Source organism: Ictalurus punctatus, unplaced genomic scaffold (assembly GCF_001660625.3).
Source record: "Ictalurus punctatus breed USDA103 unplaced genomic scaffold, Coco_2.0 Super-Scaffold_100074, whole genome shotgun sequence".
Classification (NCBI taxonomy): Eukaryota; Metazoa; Chordata; class Actinopteri; order Siluriformes; family Ictaluridae; genus Ictalurus; species Ictalurus punctatus.
In genome coordinates this window covers 318,212-336,401 of record NW_026521093.1, presented here as the reverse complement: position 1 = coordinate 336,401, position 18,190 = coordinate 318,212, and positions in this window count along the sequence as shown.

Below are 18,190 nucleotides of genomic sequence, written 5' to 3'. Positions count from 1 at the left end.
AGAGAGAGAGAGAGAGAGAGTAATCGGTATCGGCCGATAAAGGCTATTTTTCATGCTATAGGCTATCGACCGATAATTTAAAAACATCCGATGATCAGGACCGATTATATCCTGTCAATCAAAAGAGGGCAAGAAAACACATGGATTTTGTGCTGTGTATAAAGATTATATCTCTTTTGTGGAATGATAAAACTGCAGTTTGTAATCTCTGTAATCTCTGCACTGCTAAAATTTTACACCGGAAGTAAGTTTTACGATGCAGAAGTTTTGGCGTGGGACTCAATCTCACTATCCAGTTGTTGGGGAAATATTTCAGAAAGCTGAGGCCCATATCTCTTGGCGAACTGCTGTGAGGGAAGACCAGGTTTCGGGAATGATTGTGTAACTCTCCTCTTGACCTGGCGGTAGGGTGTGTTGTGGATAAAAAATGTCATAAAATAAACATAAGGGAGGTCCAGATCCAGATCCAGGTCCAGTAACGGTGAGAGAAGGGACTGACGACGGGCACCGGCACCTAGACATACAGAAGCGGTTTTAGTCAGAAGTGGATAAATTGGTAAAACACTTTAAAGATCTTTATGGGTTATTAGTCGAAATAGTCGAAAGAAGTGTACGAGCTGAGGAGTGCTAAAAACACACACACACACACACTCGTACCGTCAAGGGCGGGCAGGTAGACACAACATACATACACACACACTCTCTTCCTCATACACACACATGAATAACTTTAATAGAATCTTATAGTAATAGAGAAACTCTATAAAAAGCAGAATTGTAGGATATGCAGGACAGTAGAACTGTAATGATATTAAGAAGTTGGAAGTACAGTAAACCGCTTTTCAAGTAGTATAAATATATATAAACTAAGAAATATAGTGCAAATATGAAAATAAATTATAAACGAGAAATACAGGGAAAAAAAAGGAAAATATAACTTACTCATGATTCAGATGGTGAAGATTCTCGTCTCGCAAGGAAAGCCTTAATTTTTAGAGAACCATGAAGAAAGCCAGTTATAAGGGTGGCTGCCCCCCCCCTCGAGATAACGATAAGACCAAGGTCCCTCCCGGTTGTTTAGTCGTCTTGCTTACGTCATTTTTTTAACCTAGGGAAATGAGAATCCTGGTTTTTGAAAACCTAGGGAAATGAGAATCTTGGTTTTTGAAAACCTAGGTAAAAGAGAATCCTGGTTTTTGAAAACCTAGGTAAAAGAGAATCCTGGTTTTTGAAAACCTAGGTAAATGGGAATCTTGGTTTTTGACAACCTAGGTAACTAGAAACCCTGGGTTTTTGTTTCCTGGGTTGTTGGAAATGCCTGGGTTCTGATTTTATGTGTAAATTAAAACCCCTGGTTTCAATTCTATGGGTAAGTGAAATAGGCCTTTTCTGGAAACCTATGGGTTATCTAGTGTGTAAATACAGTATAAATACTGGAGCTGAAGCTCAGGATATTGGGATCACTTTTGAGAATTCTCATTGGTGTGGATCTCGTGTGGTGGAATGGAACAATAAAGCTGGACCCTTGCTTCTTCTCACTCACGGTTGGTGTGTTTTTTCTATCTCCAACTGGGCTCAGAGGTAGATGTGAGTATTGGCTTCTAAGTTGAGTTTTAAATGTTTTTGGGTAATAGGCTAAATTCGAGCCAACAGGTGTAAGGTGCTTTTGGGTAGGTCCGATGGTAATGTCGCTTTCTCTCCAAGCTCTGTTTCTTCTTTTCCTCTCTCTTTCTCTGGTTTCTCGTTCCATGCCTCTTTATAAAATTAACTTTTAAAATTAACTTTCTAAAATTTTACACCGGAAGTAAGTTTTACGACGCAGAAGTTGAGACAAACGTCAAACATAAGTTATACAGATAAAGTTATTTAGTATTAATGTAATAAATCCTGGTGTTTTTTGTTTTTATTTAAAAAAAAAAAAGGTGAGTGTTAGGTTTTACACACCAGTGAAATGTGTCAAGTCTGATACATAACGCTTAGTTTTCCAGATATACTATACTTCTATGGGATGAGTCATATGGGATGAGTCGTATGGGAGGAATCGTATGGGATGAGTCGTATGGGTTGAAGTGTATAGGAGGAGGCGTATGGGAGGAGGCATATGGGAGGAGGCATATGGGAGGAGGCATATGGGATGAGGTGTATGAATGAATGCTGAAGTTCATTCATCCAGAAATTAAAGGTTTGCTTGCAAATGAACATGACGATAAACTGCTGTCCATCAGAAATTGTAAGAGGCAGGTATACATGTATATGGGCTTGGAGGGAAGGTAGGGTGAAGGAGTTACAAATAATAATAATTACAGTGTTACTGTACATGTAAACTTTAGAGCTTCAATTTTACCCACTGGCCCTTTAAATTATTCTAATACTCTATAAAATTGGAAGAAATCATATACAGTGAGGGAAAGAAGTATTTGATCCTCTGCTGATTTTGTACGTGGACAGGTGTCTTTTATACAGGTAACAAGCTGAGATTAGGAGCACTCCCTTTAAGAGTGTGCTCCTAATCTCAGCTCGTTACCTGTATAAAAGACACCTGGGAGCCAGAAATCTTTCTGATTGAGACGGGGTCAAATACTTATTTCCCTTATACTTATACTTATTTTTTTTGACATGCGTTTTTCTGGATTTTCTTGTTGTTATTCTGTCTCTCACTGTTCAAATAAACCTACCATTAAAATTATAGAATGATCATTTCTTTGTCAGTGGGCAAACGTACAAAATCAGCAGGGGATCAAATACTTTTTTCCCTCACTGTACATACTACAGGTATATACAGTGTCTCACAAAAGTGAGTACACCCCTCACATTTTTATAAATATTTGATTATATCTTTTCATGTGACAACACTGAAGAAATGACACTTTGCTACAATGTAAAGTATTGAGTGTACAGCTTGTGTAACAGTGTAAATTTTCTGTCCCCTAAAAATAACTCAACACACAGCCATTAATGTCTAAACCGCTGGCAACAAAAGTGAGTACACCCCTAAGTGAAAATGTCCAAATTGGGCCCAACTAGCCATTTTCCCTCCCCGATGTCATATGACTTGTTAGTGTTACAAGGTGCCTCATATCCATGGGGTGCATCTGCAGCAAATACACCACTCTGTAAAACAGAAGAAAAGAAATTTGCATATAAAACACTTTTCTTTGATGGAAAAAGAGCTGTGAAGTATAATGGAGGAGTTTTTAGTTCACCTCATGAGATCAGGACCCTCAGTAAGATCAGTCACAGAGTCCTGGTACTGGAGGTCCTGAAGTGATATAAACACAATTATTAATAATCACTCAATAATCTGTGCCAGTATGGGGTTTTTAAAGCTTATTATTTGCATTGTTTGATAAGATGCTTTGAGAATTATTTCTCAGTTTTCAGCCAACATTTAAAGTTCCTGCGTGTGTTTGAAACCTCTTACCTTGCCATTTGTCTGCCCTGGTGTGCAAAGCCACGTCTCTAGAAGGATATTACGGACCTGGAGAAGGTCAACACCGTTAATGGATGCGATCTCTTTAGCCACTGTGTGAGTGTCTGGTCAGGCAAACAAAAGTGGCACAGAAAACATGTGATGAGTAAATGCTGTTGTTAAAAACTGTTTAAAGCAGCCTTTTGTTATACACCCTAGGGCTAGGGGTCTAGCCCAAAATAGTGGATTTTACTGATACCAGTAACCAAGTCAGGCAGAAGTTTTGTAAATACTGAAATATTCCTGAACTCTATTACAAAAATAAACAAAGTACTGACTGTACCATGGAAATATACTGCACTTTTTAAAATGAAATAAATATAATAATATATTAACTATTAATAAATGTTAATTTAATGTACCACTCCAAATAAATAAAAATAGAGACGTCCAAAATGAATTAAAAAACACTTCAAATAACAAGAATGAGTTTTTATTTCTCCTCTAGAGGCTGCTCTCATGCTGCATAATGACATCGGACCCTTCTCAGTCGCTCCTGCGGGGGACGCAGTTGAGCTCTACCAAGAGCTGCATGGTTCTTAATGAAATAGGAAACTTTTTTTTGACTTGAGCAATTATTCGTTTCTTACATTACTTACAGAGACTGCATTTGAACAAACAATAAGGAAATGTTAAGATTTAGTGCTCCGAGTTTGACAGCAAAATATTCATATCTTGATCTACACCATGAAAAAAAATTTCCGTACTTTCTCCAGACTTTCCAGAACCATGCCTCGCTTGCTGACATTTTTTTCTAGGCACATCATGATTCTAAATGACCAGCAGCATCAGCACATCAACCCTAACCTTTCGTGAGTCCACAGTGTTTCATGAGTATAACCATAAAAAAAGAGGCTATTGTACATCTTAATAAATAATCAAGTTGCAATCAAAATGGTGCATGATTGCTTGAGTATTGGTGCTTAGGGTCTGCATGATCAGATTTGCTCTCACCAGGGGAGATCTGTCCAGCAGGACTCTTCATGCGCTCCATCACTGGGCTGTGCTCGAACAGAGCCACAATGAGACGGCCGGGCATTCCCATGAGCTTCAGCAGCTTGGGGCAGTCCAGCTGAAAAGTCATGAACACGTTCTCCGTGGCTGACTGCTGATACTACAGCTTAGAGGTGAAGCCCCCTCCCCTCGTCCGTAACTCCTCCTACGCACACACACACACGCGCGCACACACACACACACACACACACACACACACACACACACACACAAAAGAGCCTCACTGTAAATGCAAAAGGACTGCAAAAGAAAAAACAAAGCAGCGACAGGTTATATTAAAGCGCAGAATAAAACTAAGGCAAACCTGTATTCATGGAAATGACATGAATTTAAGGCTTAACAAAAATAAGTGGAAAAACAGTTTGGTCAACAGCGATGGGAAGGAAAGACATCATTGTAAAATTAGTTTATAAACAACAACAATTCATCTATAAAAGAATTAAAATAAAACTCATACATATATAGATTTATTTTATAAAGCATCTTATTCCTATGGTAACAAATCTGCAACGTGTCAGACTTCAGCAATTTGTGTACGAGGTCCAAGCTGAATTTAAAAAACACGGTTTTCACTGCACCTGTAAGCGAAGCAGCAGGGCAAATTTGTGTATTTTTAATAAATAAATCTATTCAGGATAGTGCTTATTTGGTGTAACGAGCCTAAGATTTAAAATCATTAAAAGCATACTCCTAAAACTAATCAGAGCTCTGATCATAAGTGTTCAGTGGAAACGTCTTCACACTGAGAACGTTTCAGACCTCCTGATGGAAATAGAAAACGCCAGCTGATTAAACCTTTATTTTCTTTTTCTTCAGCTTGTTCTTGAACACATGATTCACTGTCAGGTTGTAAAGCTTATCCAGGTTAACCTGCATGAAATGGTAGTGGGGGAAAAATAGGAACACACCTGAAGCATCATGAGAATATATATACACTGAGCTGACAATTTATTGGGTGGCACCTATACTCATTTATTATTTTATTACTTACACTACTATTAGTCATAGACTGCAGCACACATATTTCCGTATCAATGTCTGTGGGGTGTGATGTGGCACAATGTGTGTTTTATTTATTTATTTATTTTTAACGACGTTCTAGACAAGGAGCTGGATTTTTACACCTATGAATAACGTCTGTGTTAGAGACACATTACATTACAGATCAAATCCCACTGAAATGCCATTTGTGTAAGCTGACACCGTCTCGTTCCTATTATTCAGAACAGTAGTAAACAAGCCAAATTGATTGGTTGTCGGAATAAAGCAAGACGACATTTCGAACCATTAGTTATGTCTAGAGTGTAATTTACACATGCTGATTTTGTCCCCCTCTCTGATTATTGTGTTTCACCTTCATGAGTTTGGATATGAGCAGCAATGTGGGCAAGGTCTCCTCGTTCAGCTCCTCGTTCAGCTCAGGAAAAACACGCACAGTAGAGAAAAACTGTGAGCAAAAGGCACAAAACAAACAAACAAGGCACAATCACCATTTATTTCATACAAAAGTGGGTACAAAACAATTCTAATGTAAAAGTATATCGGCCAATACATCGATGCATCTCTACTTTTATATTATGATGTCTATATCAGAGTCATTTAAAAATCTGGGCATGACCAAATGTACCCAGAAGCCTATAATTCCACTATGAAAGCTCAGAACTTAAAGAAGATTGGTAAGCACATGCAGCATATGATTCTTACAGAGTCTGCCAAGATTCACGGAGATTGGCCTATAGGTTACGCTAGAACAGTTGTAAAGGTTTTTACAAAATCATGCATCTCCATGGTAAATTAATATAATCAGCGATTAGACAAGGTTTAGAGAGGCCGATCGTAACAAAACTCAGTGGACTGGTTTGAATCTTGGCCCCAGAGGTCTCTGCTCAATTTGAACACAAACGGCCACTGGGAGGCACCATCATATTTTGTTTTGTGTGTGGATGTGGATCATGTGATGTTTCCCACAAACACAAATTCTTTATATCAAATTGTATTTATATCAAATCCTTATTTTGAACAACTGTGCCTCAAGAACCACTGGTGTCAATCAAATTGCTGTCAACTCATACATACAAACTTATGCACACACACATGAACTGGTGTGACTAACACAGACCAGATTTTGTGCAATTTGTAAAAATAAATAAAATTATATGAACACAGTGACAGGGGCCCCTTCACAAAGTTTTGCATAAGGTTTGCATTACTACTGTAGAGGGCTGAGTGAGTAACGTTGCCCTGGCTAATTCATCGTCTCTGAACTCTGACTGGATGATAACTGTTTGATCACACTTTTACTGTAACAAGGAAGATGGTGAACTCCGTTGTCTTATTTACTGTTATATACACTATGATAGGGTGTATGCTTCTACACTGTGATAGGATGCACCTTTTCAATTTACTTTTCATACCAGGGGTTCGGTGGGAACTTGAGCAGTAGGCTCTATAGAGTTCCTCCACACAATCACTGAATGTGAGGATTTGTTTTGGGTGGGTATGGTGAGCACCCTGTTCCTGTAGGTGCTGTGGGGGGTGGGGTTATGGGGGGGGTGCCAGACTTTGTCATTTATTGTGTTTAATTTGCCAGACATCTGTGTTGTGGCCCATCTGCTGTCATTCTAGCTTCCCTGCAGGGCTCAGATATCTACCCTTTTTTTTTTTTTTCCTTCTCTCATTATGACTGACTTCAGTATTCCCAGAGGATCGGATGGTAGCATGGTTAATTTCGTGAGCTGGAATGTTAAGGCACTTAATCATCCTTTGAAGTGGAAGAAGGTATTTACACATCTTAAACAGCTTAATATAAATATTGCATTTCTTCAGGAGATGCATCTATGGTCACCAGACCACGCTAGATTGGGAGGGGAGTGGTCAGGACAGATATTTCATTCAAATTTCCATTCGAAGGCTGGGGGGCAGCTATATTAATTGATAGAAATACACCATTTACAATGACAAGTGTGGAAGCTGACCCAGCTGGGCACTATGTTATTGTCGTTAGACAAATTTATACTTTTCTGGTCATCTTGGCCAGTGTTTACGCACCAAACTGGGATGATTCAATGTTCTTCACAAATTTTTTTTCACGCCTACCGAATATGTCATCGCATTACCTTATCCTCGGCGGTGACATGAACTGTACACTTTCCCCCGTGTTGGATCGTAGCTCACCTAGATCCTCATCCCTGTCGGGGGCGGCACGTTCTATCCAGCTCTTCCTCGAGTCGTATGGAGTGGTGGACATATGGCATTTTCGCAACCCTGCTTCCAGGAGTTACTCCTTTTTCTCCTCAGTTCATAATACATATTCCTGTGTAGACTATTTCTTTTTGGACAAAAGAATGCTTCCCCTCATAGACAGATGTGATTATGGACCCATAGTTATTTCAGATCACTGCCCCTTGACTATGAGAATGCGCATCCCGGATACGCAATCCAATTACCGCCCTTGGAGACGCAATTCTCTGCTCCTGTCGGATGATGTTTTTACTAGTTTTATTGCATCTGAAATTTCGTTTTTTTTTTGGATATTAATCAAACACCTGGAATGTCCTCCTTGACAATTTGGGAGTCACTGAAGGCATATTTATGAGGTCAGGTCATCTCATACTGTGCTAATCAGAAGAGAGTGAACATGGCTTGACTTAAAGAACTGGTGGAAGAGATTCTCGAGCTGGATAGGGCACATAGCCGACTACCTTCTGCAGATTTTGGGAAGAGGCGTTTGTCATTGCAGACAGAGTTTGACCTTTTGTCAACAAAACAGGCTGAGTATCTTATCTCCAAATCACGATACGGGTTTTATGAGCATGGGGAGAAGGCTGGACGGATTCTTGCCCACCAACTAAGACAGCGGACTGCTAATCTGACCATCTCTGAAATATATGATGAGCAGGGCTCAAAATGCACAAATAATCATAAAATTAACTCCAGTTTTCAAGCTTTTTGTGTGTCACTATACAGCCCCGGCCCATCTGTAGACCCTTCTGCATTGGAAGACTTTTTTAAGACCCTGCATGTTCCGTCCTTAGATCCAGGGGAAGGACCTCTCGGTTGGGGAGATAGCATCGGCAATTGGCTCTATGCAAAGCGGCAAGTCCCCAGGACTGGATGGTTATCCAAACGATTTCTATGAAAAGTTTTCAAGGCAACTCTCCCCTTTGTTATTGTCAGTTTTCAAGGAGTCATTCTCCTTGAGAGCCCTGCCATCTACTATGCGTGAAGCAGTTATCTCCTTACTCCTTAAGAAAGACAAAAGCCCTCTTGAGTGCAGCTCTTACCGGCCAGTTTCTTTACTAAATAGTGATGTTAAAATCCTTGCTAAAACTCTGGCACGTCGCTTGGAGGGAGTTCTTCCATCCATTATATCACCAGACCAAACAGGTTTTATCAGGAATCAATACTCTTTTTTCAACATCAGATGCCTTTTCAATATCCTCTATAGCCCCTCCCCACCTGGCACCCCAGAAGTGGTGCTTTCACTTGACGCTGAAAAGGCATTTGACCGGGTGGAGTGGGGCTATCTTTTCAGCGCGATGGAGAGGTTTGGGTTTGGTCCCAGGTTCATATCATGGATCAAACTTCTATATACGTCTCTGAGGACTGCTGTTCGCACTAATAATAATTTGTCCACCTACTTTGAGCTCCAGCGGGGTACAAGACAGGGATGTCCTCTATCACCACTGCTATTTGCCATTGCAATGGAGCCACTTGCTGTGGCGCTAATACAGAATGCTGACATTAGGGGGATCCGGCGTGCGGGGATAGAGCATAAAGTTTCTTTGTACGTGGACAACATGCTATTGTTAATTTCACAGCCCCTTGAGAGTCTCCCTGAACTAATGACCCTACTCAAGGTTTTTGGTAGAATATCGGGCTATAAGGTCAATATTCAAAAAAGTGAACTGATGCCTGTTGGGGAGGGGGCACTCCTGGTACCCCTAGACTCATTCCCTTTCAAAATTAGTCTAAAGAAATTCAAGTATCTCGGGGTGTGGGTTACACATAGATATAAAGACCTATACCTGGCTAATTATCAGCCCCTGTTAACTAATCTGAAGCAAGATATTGAGCGGTGGGATCCCCTGCCTCTCTCCCTGAGGGGCAGAATCAATACTATAAAGATGAATGTGCTGCCTAAATTTTTATGTGTTTTTCAGTGTTTCCCAGTGTTTCTTACAAAATCCTTCTTGTCAAAACTGAACAAATCAGGTATCAGCCTTTATCTGGAACAAAAAGCCACCACGGATCAAAAGGTATGTATTGCAGAGACCTCGAGCGAAGGGAGGGATGGTACTCCCAAACTTCTTGTACTACTACTGGGCAGCTAATATAAGATCATTGTTGTACTGTATGGGGGAGAGTGTGGCAGCCCCTGTATGGACACTTATGGAGGGGGCGTCTATCGCGTCCACCTCCCCGGCGGCCCTACTGTGTGCTAAATTATCATTCGCACAACCTCTGTCTAGTTTTACCTCTAATCCAGTTGTTGTACACTCAATCAAAATTTGGAATCAGTTTAGATGATCTTTCTCTCTTGGTGACTTGTCACTCATGGGGCCAATTGCAAATAATAATCTGTTTCTCCCATCTTTGTTGGATAAGACTTCCGTTACTTGGTCTAGAAAGGAAGCTGTCTTACTGTCTGATCTCTATTTTGAGGGCGTTTTTGTCTCATTCGAGCAGCTCATGCAGAAATATGACATTCCCAGATCGCATTTTTATAAATATTTGCAGCTTAGAAGCTTTGTGGCCTTAAATTTGGACACCTTCCCGTTGTACCCTTCCCATTCACTATTAGATGCAATTTTTAACTGTAAACTGGCCAGGAAGCAGACAATAAGGGTTATCTATGACCTACTCAGCATGCATGACTTGTCGTCCCTAGATCTCCTTAAGAATAAATGGGAGGCGGACTTAGGCGAATCAATTTCTGATGCTGATTGGTGCAAGGTAATCCAGGGGATTTTCTCCTCCTCCATATGTCTCAGACATGCGGTTGTCCAATTTAAAATTGTTCACCGTCTGCATTGGTCCAAAGCTAGACTCTCGAAGATTAATTCCGACATAGATCCCACATGCGATCGATGCAGACAGGCCCCAGCCACTCTGTTGCATATGTTCTGGACATGTCCAAAGCTGTACATATTCTGGCAATCTATATTTGAGACCTTTACTAAGATATTGGGAAGAGTAGTACAGCCGTCCCCTCTTATTGTGATGTTTGGGGTGACCCTGGAGAATACTCCTTTTAGATGGTGCGAGACCAGCATAGATAGATAGATAGATAGACACTTTATTGATCCCCAAGGGGAAATTCAAGGTCCCAGTAGCTCAAGACATCACACACACAATAATAGAGGAAATAGAGGTAGGGGTTGTACATGTGGGCTAATATAGTCCATAAACAGTGTAAACAGTGTAAACAGTAAAACAGTCACACAGTGAGCCAGTACACAACATTGTTGTAAGAGGTCATGGAAGTGTATGAGAATGTATGAAAAGGTGAAGAGGCAGATAGACTATGCAGAGAAGTCTATCTCACCTCTTCCTTTAAGTGAAGCATTGAAGAGTTGTATAGCCCTAGGGACAAAAGACTTCCTCAGCCTGTCAGTTGTGCATGGCAATGAGCGTAGCCTCCAACTGATCAAGCTCTTTCGCTTTATGATAGTGTTATGGAGTGGATGACAGTCATTGTCCAAGATATAAATCAATTTGCTCAGCGTCCTTTTGTCTGACACTGAAGTGATACACTCCAGTTCTGCTACCACAACAGAGCCAGCTTTCCTTACCAGCCTGTCCAGTCGTCCAGCATCCTTCTTCTTAATGCTTCCTCCCCAGCATACCACAGCATAGAAGAGGACGCTGGCAACAACAGACTGGTAGAACATCCAGAGGAACTTGCTGCAGACATTGAAGGACCACAGCCTCCTCAGGAAGTACAACCTGCTCTGCCCTTTCTTGTAGAGTGCTTCAGTATTGATTGACCAGTCCAGTTTATTTTCCAAATGTATTCCCAGATACTTGTAAGTGTTTACCACGTCCACCTTTACCCCCTCAATGGTGACTGGCAGTAGAGCAGGCTTAGGCTTCCGGAAATCTACCACCATCTCCTTGGTCTTAGCAGTGTTGAGTTGTAGGTGGTTGAGTTTGCACCATTGCACAAAATCCTCCACCAGGCTCCTGTACTCCTCCTCCTGCCCATCCCTGATGTGCCCCACAATTGCAGTATAGTCCGAAAACTTCTGCATGTGGCATGACTCTGTGTTCTAGCAAAAGTCAGACGTGTACAGGGTGAACAGGAGAGCACTGTTCCCTGTGGAGCTCCGGTGCTACTGATCACAGTATCAGAGAGGCAGTTCTTCAGTCTGACGAACTGTGGCCGCTCTGTCAGATAGTCTGCAATCCAGGATACTAGGTGAGCATCCACACCCATCTGCAGGAGCTTGTCACCCAGTCTGAGGGGTTGAATGGTATTAAAAGTGCTGGAGAAATCAAAGAACATTATTCTCACAGCACTTTTCCCCTTGTCTAGGTAAGCATGCATCCTGTGCAGGAGATATGTGATGGCATTGTCCACGCCCACTCTCTCTTGGTATGCAAACTGTAGCGGGTCTAGTGCAAGACGTACCTGGGGTCTAAGTATCCCCAAAACCAGCCGCTCCATGGTCTTCATCACATGTGATGTTAGAGCGACTGGCCTGTAATCATTGAGCTCACTTGGATGTGACTTCATGGGGACAGGGATAAGACATGATGTCTTCTACAATGTTGGAACTCTTCCAAGATGAAGACTCAGGTTAAAGATGTCTGTGCTCCCCCAGTTCAGAAGCAAAGACCCTGAGCAGCCTTGGACACAGTCTGTCAGGCCCGGCTGCCTTCCTGGGGCAGAGTTTCCTCAGCTGTCCTTTAACTTGATCTGCCGTGATTATATGGGGGAAGAGGAGAGGGACAGGGAAGACAGGAGGGGATCGGTGCGCCTGAGGGAGGTGTCTGGTGTCTGAAGACTGGTGACTAGTGACCAATGTCGGTGGAGTCACATTGTTCATTGTCACCTTGGTGGGGGAAGAATACATCAGCCTTTGATGGTGGTGGTGGGAGTACGTGGTACGCCGAAAGTGAGGGGGGAGGTATGAGTTGAACAGGCAAGCAAACATGAGCAGTGTCTGAATCAGCAGAGGGTAGTGGACAGTCCACTGCCATTGGAGCTGAAACAGGACAGTCGAACCTTTTGTAGAAGTGGTTCAACTGTTTCACTCTATCCAGGTCTCCCTCCACAGAGCTACCACTCTTCCTCAGTCCAGTGATGGTCTTCATTCCATCCCAGACCTCCTTCACATTGTTCTCCTGCAACTTCTGTTCCACCTTCTTTCTGTATTCCTCCTTAGCCTCTCTCAGCCTGGCTTTGAGTTCCCCCTGTACGCGCATGATGTCCTTCTGCACTCTGGTGGGGATAAAAATGGCATGAAATAAACACGAGGGAGACGGAGTATGAACAGCATGTAATTTTATTGAAAATTCACAGGACTGGTGGGGGTATAATCCTGAGGGGAACAGTAGGGAGAAAACGGGTGATAAAAGGGGGGTTCTGGGAACGTGGGATAGCCAACCGAGGTATAATGAGGACAGTACTCGGGACTGGCAGGTGAGAAGAGGGAAGAATGGTCAGAGCCCAGATCAGAGAAGGTGACATCATCCTCAGACTGAAAGCTGGAGGGAGGGTCAGGCAGAGGGTCTGTTTGTGTAGAGGCGTCAATACACACATTCGTGGGGCAGATTCTCTATCTGAGAGGTGGGGGGAACCCTGCATTTCCATTTCCAGAGGGGGTGCTGTGAAGAACGTCAAGTAGCACCATGATGTCAGTAGTGAGATGCGCGAGCTGATAGTGAGTGTTCAGATCCAAATCCAGCCCCTCCAGTAAAGGAGAGAAGGAAAAATGACGACGGGCACCTAGACACACAGAAGCGGTATTAGGCGGATATTGACGAATTGGATTCACACTTTAAGATCTTTAAGAGTAACACACTATTGTTTATTAGTCACAGAGAAATATAAGAGCTGAGGAGTGCAGGCCGAGAAACACACACACTCTCGTACAGTCAAGGGCAGGCGTGCAGACATAACACACACACACACACACACACACACACACACACAGAGGCCTGTGCCGCCAGAAGGAAAGCAAAACATTATAACTTTATAAGAATAATAAAAGGATATATAAGAACATTAATAAAAGAAATAAAATAAATGAACACTATAACTTTATAATAATAATAATAAAAGGAGTATTAAGATATTATAAGGATAATATAATGATATTATGAAGTATGGAGTACAGTAAAACACTTGCAAGCAGTATAACCTAATAATATGCAAATAAATTATAAACCAGAAATACAGAAAAATGTGAAAGAAACTTACTCATAATATACTTGGAGGTGGGGAAGAGTCTTGTCTCACGGGAAAAAGTCAGGAGTAATACAGACGAAGGCCTTAATTTTTAAGAGAAAACCAAGAGGGGCCATTTATAAGGACAGCTGAGTCACGTTGCCCCTGTGAGATAACTGTGAGACCAAGGTCTCTCTGAAATGTTGTGTCTCATACCTCTTTCAAACCTAATGGTGGTTGAAAAAGGCTCTTTCCAAAACATACTGGTAATTTTGATAAGCCCTGTCTAAAACAGAATGGTATTTTTGATAAGCTCTTTCTAAAAAATAATGGTATTCTTTGTGTAGAACACTGTACAAATGAAGGAGCCTCAGCTCCAGGTGTCAGATCACTTCTGAGAATTCTCATCAGTGTGCATCTCGGGTGGTGGAACGGAATCAATAAATCTGGAACCTTGCTTCTTCTCACTCACGGCTGGTGTCTTATTTTTCTATCTCCAACTGGGTTTGCAGATGTGAGTATTTGCTTCTATGTTGAATTTTTAAGTGTCTTCATGTAATAGGCTAAATTTGAGACAGCACTCTCCTGGCCAGGAGATTAATATTGTTTAGATGGAAGGATCCTGCTCCACCAGTGTATGGTCATTGGGTCAGGGAAGTCATGTCTCATCTTAAGTTGGAAAAGATTAGGTACACTGTCAGGTGGGCGACTGGGAAATTTTACAGAATCTGGCAACCTTTTCTGTTATTTGTCAGAAACGTGGATGCTGACAGTATTGTTATGTGATCATTGTCTATAATTTTGTTTATTTTGCTCTCTCCTATGGTGGTCTGGCTTTATAATATGTAATATGCATGTTCTGTGTCTGGCACGGGGGGGGGGGTTGGCTGGGGGGTGTTGTTCTGTCTGTTTGGTTGGTGTTGTATGTTTAATTTGAAAATTGTTAATAAAGAAACCTTGATCAAAAAATTCACAAAAATACTCTGCTCTCATGGATAAACAATTGCAAAACACAGGTTTATAAAAATATTTGTTAAATAGGTGTACAACAATTATTGGCACCCTTATGAATCCATGAGAAGTATATTACCCTTGACATTTTACTTTTTTGTACACTTGGGTAACTAGGAACAGGACATTATTCAACCATGACTTCCTGTTTCACAGGGATAGGTAACGCATAAGCCAAATTCTCTTAGTCATTCATAACAATAGCTGAAGCCAAGATATATTCAGTGGTGCTTGAAGGTTTATGAACCCTTCAGAATTTTCTATATATCTGAATAAAGATGATCCAAAACATAATCAGATTTTCACACAAGTCCAAAAAGTAGACCAAGACATCCCAATTAAACAAACGAGACAACACTATAATAATATTGGAGGAAATTCAAGACCATCATTACCCTCCCCAGGAGATATCAACCAAAGATCACTCCAAGACAAGTAATAGTCTGTAAGGTCATAAAGGAGCCAGGGAAACATCTAAGCAACTAGATCTCTCTAGTCGTGAATGTAAAGGTTCTATCTAGTTTGACCTATGGAGGGCGCTCCACAGTCAGACATACAACACTACATCAGTCTACAATAGAGAAGCAGAGTTCAGAGTGATACCAGCTGCTTGTTGAAACAGGAAGGGGTGGGTGACAAAGACAGCATAAGTGACATTAACACGATATACAGTGTGTCTCAAGACTTACCTAGGGTTGCTACTAGGGCTGCACAATTAATCGAATATCGATTGCGATCACGATTTTGAGTGCCCACAATTAAATGAACATAATCGACTGCGATATTGATGTTTAAAGTTCGTCCACCGCTCATAGACAACTCCGCTGTTTTCTCCACTCAAATCAAACGGTTCCTCCACTTACAGCCAATCACATAGGGCAGCGCAGGGCTGACGTCATTTTGAAGTGCCAAAACCCGGAAATGGGTTTAGCATTTTAGCGCTCAAACTGCCAGTTTCTCTGCGAGCTCCAACGCTTGCGCGAGGGGAAATCATGACACTAGCACGATCCTAAATGGCACAACAGAGGTTGTCGGGGACATTAAACCTCATCTCACTGAACAGGGAAAAACTTTGCAGATAAACTCAGGGCACTACAGTGCGACCATTTCATTCGCATTTGCGACTGAAGTACTTTGTGCGACTGTGACTAAATATTTATTCGCACTGGTGCGAGTGACCTGTTCAGAGTTGTATAATACAATCGGAATAAAAACTACAGGAAGAAATGCATCTACACCGTGCAACAGTTACTTTCATACTGCTTTTCATCTCCTCAGTCAACCGAACAACGGAGGAAATACTGCAGAAGAGCCATTATGATGACGAGTAACACTGTACATCATCTGCTTTTCTCAATTTCCCGATATCACAACCGCCATCTTTTATTGATCCCGCACTATGTTTCTAAATTCTGTCATAATTGACAAGCTCAAGTTTTCTGAGGCCTACTTGTGTGTTATATTGTGGCACATTAATGCTGCCATCTCTGTTCAAAAAAATAAAAATAAATAAATAAATAAATAAAATTCAACTGTGGTCCTAAATTTTTGTAATCTCCTAAAAGAAATTGTCTTGCATCTCTCCTCCTGTAAACACTGTTACTGCCTTTTCTACATATGCCTGAATTGTTTTCATTTGGTTGCATATTGTTATATTTGATTGATATTTTCATTTGGTTGATGGCATTTTTACTTATCCTATATTTTGGGTACAATTTTATTTATATTTTGCTTCTATGAGATGATGCACTTTAAGGACCAGTCTAATTTGTTGTAAAGATTTGTACATTAGCAGGAATGCTCTGCCAGCATCAGCCAGAGTAGGATATCCTCCACTAGTTTTTAATTTTACATTTTTTTAAAATTCTTTTTTTTCCCTTTTTTAAAAAACAAACAAAAAATAAAACAACAACACTGTGGTATCAAGAATCACGTACTTTTGGTGGTATTGGTACTGTTACAGCCCAGTCTATGTTAGGCCGCACAGAGTAACCAGCTCGGGATTCAATTGGATTGACCTTTAAATAAGGGAAGCCTGGAACCAGAACACAAACCAGGTTGTTCAAAAAGGGTGTGGTATATTGTAATAGACAATTATATACATATAATTTATATACATACATGAATTCTATTATTAGGTAGCTAGCTTACCTAAAAGGAAAAGAAAGAAAATAGAAGGATACTTCCTTATTAACCGTAGCAAAAAAAAAAAAAAAAAAAAGGCAGCCACACAACTACTGCCAGTGAACCAAGTGAACATATATACAATAGTGAAGAGAATGCACAATAACACATACAGGGACAACCAAACTCAAAGTCCAAAAACCAGGCAAAAGTCAAACACCAGAACATTAGAAATTGCGCACGATCTCCACAATCTCCACAATCTCCACAATCTCCACAATCTCCACAATCTCCAACACATGTAATCACCTCCAACATCCCACGTCACTCTCACTCCTCTTCCTCTTTAAATATGGCTGCCAATCAGTGAGGTCATCCTGGGAGGTGGGAGCAAGGCGGGCTAGGGAAGGCTGGAAAGTCTGGGAGGGAGTCCGGACCTGCACACAAAAACTTCCCATCCCAAGATAGCAGGTTGTAAAAGTACCGACTACTAGATTTTTGGTATCGTGACATCCCTAATATGTAAGGAAGTAGGATGAACTCTCCATACAGGGAGGCTTTGTGTTATGGTGGAGTCGTGTAATGGTGGATTCGTGTAGTGATTCCCCTTCCGCGGCGTGCGGCTCTTCTAAGAAAGCTACACCAAACCCATCTGGGAATTACCAGGATGAAAGGCCTGGTGCGTAGCTATATGTAGTTGCCACACTTGGATTCAGAGGTCTAAGCATTGGTCAAATCCTTTGCAGTCTGTCAGGAAAACAGAAACGCTCTGGCAAACGCGCCACTGCATCCGTGGGCGTTTCCAGAGCAACTGTGGAGAAGGATTCACATTGATTACGGTGGACCGTGGATGGGTAGAATGTTCTTGATCGTGGTAGATGCATTCTCAAAATGGATAGAGGCTTATCTGTTAAACAAGTCCACATCCACAGTTACCATTCAGTGCTTAAGACAAACCTTTAGCCAACATAGGATACCAGAAGTAGTGGTGTCAGACAATAGCAGTTTTTTGTTTTGTTTTTTTACCAGTGCTGAATTCCAAGAGTTTATGGAAAGAAACAGCATCGAACAGAAGCACAGCACCCTACCATACATCTTCCAGTGGTCTAGCTAAAAGGGCCATTCAAACATTCAAAACCCTGATGAAAAAGAGAGCTGGAGACTACATTGAAAAAACT